Raw genomic sequence first — 6,059 nt, 5'->3', positions numbered from 1 at the left:
GGCCTGAGTTTTTGTATCTAATCAGCCATACTGTGCCTCTTTCAAGGACAGTTTAATCCATTAATATTAATGGAGAATATTGATAAGCCTGGTAAAATTTTGGGTATCGAGTTTTTCGAAAGTCCAGTGGACATTTTTAATCCTTTTGCCACTGTGGAAGTTGGAGTTTGATCAAAAGTTTCTGAGTGAGTTTACTTTTGTGGTAGAGGATTGTGCTGGTCATTATGGAGGATAGGTCTGCTATCTGAATTTTAGAATCTCTTTGCATGTCGGGTAGTTCAGTGAGTAGGGCACTGACCCCATATACCAAGGGTGGCAGGTTCAAACCTGGCCCCAGCCAAACTGCAACAAAAAATAGCTGGGTGTTGTGGTGGGCAGTGGGCATCAGTAGTCCCAGCTACTCAGGAGGCTGAGGCAAAAGAATTGCCTAAGCCCAAGCGCTGGAGGTTGGTGTGATGCCAATGCCATAGCACTCTGCCAAGGGTGACAAAGTGAGACTTGGTCTCTAAAAAAAAAAAAAGAAAGAAAGAAAGAAAGAAAATTCTCTTTCATAATTTCATGGAGAAGAGCCTCTGTGCCTTGTGCAGCCACTTCATCGCTTTTAGGGATTCCTATATGGTGAATTTTAGATTTATTCGAATTATCCCAGAGCTCTCTGAGAGAGTGATCTGTTTTTGCTCTCCATTTCTCTTCCTCTTTGAGAGTTTGGGAGCATTCAAAACCTTTGTCTTCAATGTCAGAAATCCTTTCTTCTGCTTGTTCCACTCTGTTACTGAGGGATTCTACTGTATTTTTCTGATCTTTGAGGGCTGCAATTTCTTGCCTCAATGTGTCAAAATCTTTGGTGATTTTGCCTGAATCACAGGGAGATCTATGTCTCCTCAGCCAGGCCGCTGCTCTTTGTCACTATCAGGCAGGGGGAGGTGAGGCCTGACAACTTTGGGTGCTTAATGGAGGCTGGGGCTGTTCAGTTAGTTCCAGCCCAGCCCCTGATTGATGTTACTGACAGAACAGAACAACTTCACAGAATTTGTTTCTGTCCTGGCTATAATCCCCTGCAGAAGAGAGGCTGTTAGAGTTCACAGAACCTGTCCCTCAGGTCCTGTCTGTGCCACTGCCCTGTCTCACTGCTGTTTGTATTCCAGTGGCACACGGTTAGCTGTCAGTTCCAGCCTCTGCCTGCCCTCCTTTGTCCTGGCTAATGATCCCCTGAGGGCCACGTGCATCCCAGGCTCAGTAAAGCAGTCCTCTGGGTCAGCCCTACCCTGGAAATCTGCTGGCTCTGCACGTGTTTATTCTAGTCCTCGTGCTCCACCGAGGCCGGTACTGCCTCAGGCAAACCCTTTACTCATGGGGCCTGCGTTTCCATCCCAGATCTCTTCCACCAGTGGCTGCCACTAGAGAAGATGCCCGGCCTCCTCTGGTTGCCCAGAGAGACAGGGGTGTGACTTCCAAATATCCAGGGGTGAGCCCTATTGTTGCCAAAAACAACTGCTGCTCTGTGCCTCAAGGCTTCGCTGCTCCTGTATGTCCTGTGTGGTTCCCTCTCAGTCGATTGTCCTCTCTTCACTCCCATGCCACAGAATCAGCACCGACCAGCAGCAGTCCATGCCCTGTCCACACCTCTCGAGAAAATACCCAAGAATCTGGATTCCTAGGGGACAGGCTTCCAGACCTCAGAGTGAGAGTGGAGGGGAGTGCTGGGAGCTCAGAATTGCAGGTAGAGTATATATACACAGTTTTGTACAGTTTTATGCCTGGCAGGAGAGCGCCATGGCATCCTGGTAGGGGAAGTAGGTCCAGTTTTTAGAGGGTCTCTCCTGTGGGATGTAATGAGAGGACTTTTGAACTCTGCTTGCTAGTTTGTATGGAGTACTTCAAGCTGTTCTCATGGGGGAGGGGACTACTGTTTGCTTGGCGATGGATTTCGTACCTTTCGTTTTATCCTTGGGGTCGCAGCTCACCTGAGCAGGGTTGATGTGTATTCTTCAACCTTCTCTCTTGGTTCAGCTCTATTCCACCAGGTTACTTGCTAAATTTCTGTCCTTTAACTCTCCTTCTGGATGGGAGCCTCTGTGGAAAGCTGGCTTCAGTCAGCCATCTTGCCTCTGTGCCCCCGCCCCAACATTACATTCAATTTGAGTAACTTTGTGGCTTATTCTCCCTTACCCTTTCATCAAAGCAGAATTCAGGAGTTGTTTGTGGCTAGAAAATGGGAGAAGGGGGGCCTAGTCCTGCGTCCATGGTGGCTGACATCTTTATTCTGGCTCCTCTGCCTTCATGATACTGCTGCCTCAATTTAGGCATTTTGTTTCCAGCAGCCTTAGAGAAAGAAAGTTTCTCAGAGCACTGCACTACATTGACTGAAGATTCTTACTAAAGCATTTGTTTCATACTAAAATGTTGTAATACATCTCTCACCATTTGGCATACTTTATTCCCCAATCCTTGTTCCTCTGTCTACTTCAGATTTAAGGTGGTACGGAGGCTAAATTCAGACCTTTTTCTCAAGTCTAGCCATTTTCAGCTTTTGTTTCCTGGGCGTCTCCCTTCACTGTCTCTTCAACATTTAGCCCTTCTTTGAGGCTATTTATCTGCTTCACAAAGAAGCGGAAACACATTATTTTCTTTTGTATATGTGTTTTCAGGGCGTTTTATATCTTAAGACCTTTAAAGATGCAAATCGTCTTCTCTTCTATAGGTATAGGATTGTACCTTGGGAAAAGAAATATATTTTCCTAACTTACTCTGTTATGTGTATTTTCACTTATTGTATTATTTATTTCTGTTATTATCTTATATATTTTCACTTATCTTAATACACAATAACTAGTGAAACTAATTGTTGAGGGGTACATTTGTGCAAAAGGCGCAATAAATGGTATGATTATTACGATATATTATTAATGGAAATAATTTAGTTTGTAACTTTTTTGCTAATGTTGCTTTCTTGGTTGTCCAAGAAGCAGATGACAAAATAGGGTACATGAAAGAGATTTACTAGAGGAAAATCCTTGAAGGATAAATGAGGAGGGAGCCTTTACATTGCAATGCAGGTCTTATACCCAAGCAAATGTTGTCCATTAGAAGAAGCTTGCATGAGGAGTGATGGGTTGGTTCTCGTATCTCTGTCATGCACAGTCATTGGCCAGGACACAGCTGAGGGCCACTAGGGATCATGTGACTAATATAGTGCATTCTAGGGTATGGCAGTATGAGGTTGTCTACCCATTATGTTTCCTTGCAGCAGGTTCTTGTGAAGGGTCATCTGAGTAGGCGACCTTCCATGACTGCCAGTGATGCCTACTTGCTAATATTTAGCCAGTTTTATAAAACAATTTTTATTGTAAATTATTTTATATTAAAGCAGTTTCACAGTCTTTTTCGTAGGGAGAAAAAATTCCAACAGAGTTGGAATAATGAACTCTTTGTTTCTGAATATTTCTAAAATGTCTAAGAGTTTAAAATATTAATTATTATTTTCATGTTAATGGAGGGAAAATATAATTTACCATTATTTAAAATTCCAGCAATCACAGGCAATATAAATATACCATTAGATAATACTGTTTCTTTAGTCTTATTTGTCATTTTTTTTTTAACAGGTAAAATGCTCATCACTGAATGCAAAGTCCAAACTTAGTTACTGAATATAACCATTTCTGATCAGCCAGTCCTTTTGACCCTTTTAATTTTTATCTACAACCAATTTGGTTTCAATTGAATCACCTGCTTCTAAAAGGACCAAAGACACTCTTAGCTTGGAAATCAGGTCATCTGTGGTCTAATTTTGCTTTGCTGCAATGTAGCTAAGTGACCTTGCAGAAATTACTTCACCTTCTCCGGCTTCAGTTTCCAAATCTGTGAAATGAGTTTATAAGATTAGATAATCTCTAGGCTGCATCTAGTCTATAAAATATTGCAGTTGAAGTTGGAGGTTATGGATAAAAGGTTTTTGTATTTGTTATAAAAACTAAAGATATGGAAATCATATTTAGGGAAAGCGTGGACAGCACATATTCTTGCACATTAAAATGGAATCAATATTTAAAACAAATTTCCAGGCTGGAAGATAGGTTACCATCCATGAGATAAACTTTAATGCGTGTTGGGGGTCAGGGGTCCCGGTTTTCTCCCAACCCAGTGGATCTGGTTCAATTACTTGGCTGAGCTAGAAAGTTCAACTGGGGCCCAGCAGTAATTGAAAGTAAAAATGAATGGAAACTGGACATAAAATTGGAGGGGCACAGGCAGTGTGGATAGAAAGTTTCAGGGTAACGGAGAGATTTTATTTAGGAAGAAAGAGAAAGTTTAGAGCACTTCCAAAGAGAGTTGGAAGTGGGTCCCTCTCATGAAGGGGAGAAGAGCCAGAGGCAAAGGCCAGCAGGGGTGTAAATTTTGCTCAGTTTGAAGTTGGTTGCAAATCTTTCATTGGCCTCTCTGCACCTTCAGGCTGAATCGCCTTTTTCTTGGTCATTGATGGTCTCTTTCTGTTGGTGATTGGTTACCTAGGTTACTTCACACCCACCTTCTTACAAGCCCTCCAGACTTTCTAGTTCAGCAGGCTAGCTTTTCCTGCCATCCCATTCAAGTCCCCTCCCTATTGAGTGTCCTTCCTCAAGGAGATGGGGAGCTTTATTTTAGTAAACCTTTTATTTTGGAACAGTTTTCAGTTTGTAGAATTATGGCAAAGATGGTACAGAGTGTTTGTTTTCGCTTTGAACTTATGTTTAAAAATACTAATGGTATACCATCCAGGTGGATGGTATTGGTGGTGAAAGGAGGCAGAGATGAGGTTAGTGAAGGCAGATTGTGGAGAGACTCCAGTTAACGCTTTGTGTGAAAGGAATTTAGTCACATTATTTGATGTGATCCTGATAGTATTTGACTGTCAAAAAAAAACCCAAACCTAGTGAAAACTTAGACTATATTAATACATTCAAAATCCAGAACAAAGGAAGCAACCATCATATTATACTCTAACCTGGCTACACCTTAGCTAGAGTTGAGTTTTGGGTTTGGGGAACTACATCGTAAAGAAACTCTGAAATGTTTTTAGATCTGAAGAAGAGGATGATGAAAGATCTGGAAAGTATTTTATATGAAAGACTCAATGAGCTAGAGAGGTTTAGTGGGAATAAGAGAAGACTTAGCAAGGATATATATTCTATGATTTTGTTTTTGTTTTTAATTTTTGAAACAAAATTTAAAAAAAATTTAAATTGATGGATATTAATTGTGCATATTTATGGATTAAATAGTAATTGTTTTGATACATATAATAAATGGTGATCAGATTAGGGTAATTAGCATACCTATCATCTCAAACATTTATCATTTCATTATCTTTCTAGCTATGTGAAACTATATGTTATTATTAACTATATATTGACTATACATTTATTGTAGTCATCCGACAGTGCTATAGAACATTACACTTTATTTTTTCTATCTAGTTGTAGTTTTATATCGTTCAATGAACATATCTTTCCCTATTCCCCCAATTACTTTTAAAATTAAGTTTATTTTAACAATTAGGTGAACCATTCATGTAATTAAAAAATCAAAAATTATATAAAAAGGTATGCAATGCTTCTAATCCTGTTCTGCTCTGTTCCCTTATCTGGTCTGGTATAGATCTTTTGAATTCTTCTAGAGTTTCTTTAAGCAATTAAAACCAAGTACAGAAATACAAAAGGAACCATACTATATATGTTATTTTGTACCATTGAAAAAAATTAATAATAAATTTTGGACATCTTTCTGTGCATGTAAAAGATCTCGCCTCATTTCTTTTAAACAGCTGCATAAAATTCCATTCTGTGAAAACAGCATAGTTTACTTAACCAGTCCCAAAGATGAATGCTTAAATTGGCCCATATTCTGCTTTTACAATGTTTTTATTCATGAAAAACAAGAAAAACAAAAAGTAATGCCTAGTTTTCATCTCAAATGCTTGCAGGCGTATCTATAGGGTAAATTCCCAGAAATGGTGGACTTCTGCATCAAAAACTACCTACACATTTTTGATTTTGAAAGATACTAACTGCTTTCCACTG

The sequence above is a fragment of the Nycticebus coucang genome, chromosome 11, assembly GCF_027406575.1.
Source record: "Nycticebus coucang isolate mNycCou1 chromosome 11, mNycCou1.pri, whole genome shotgun sequence".
Classification (NCBI taxonomy): domain Eukaryota; kingdom Metazoa; phylum Chordata; class Mammalia; order Primates; family Lorisidae; genus Nycticebus; species Nycticebus coucang.
This window is presented reverse-complemented; position numbering follows the sequence as displayed.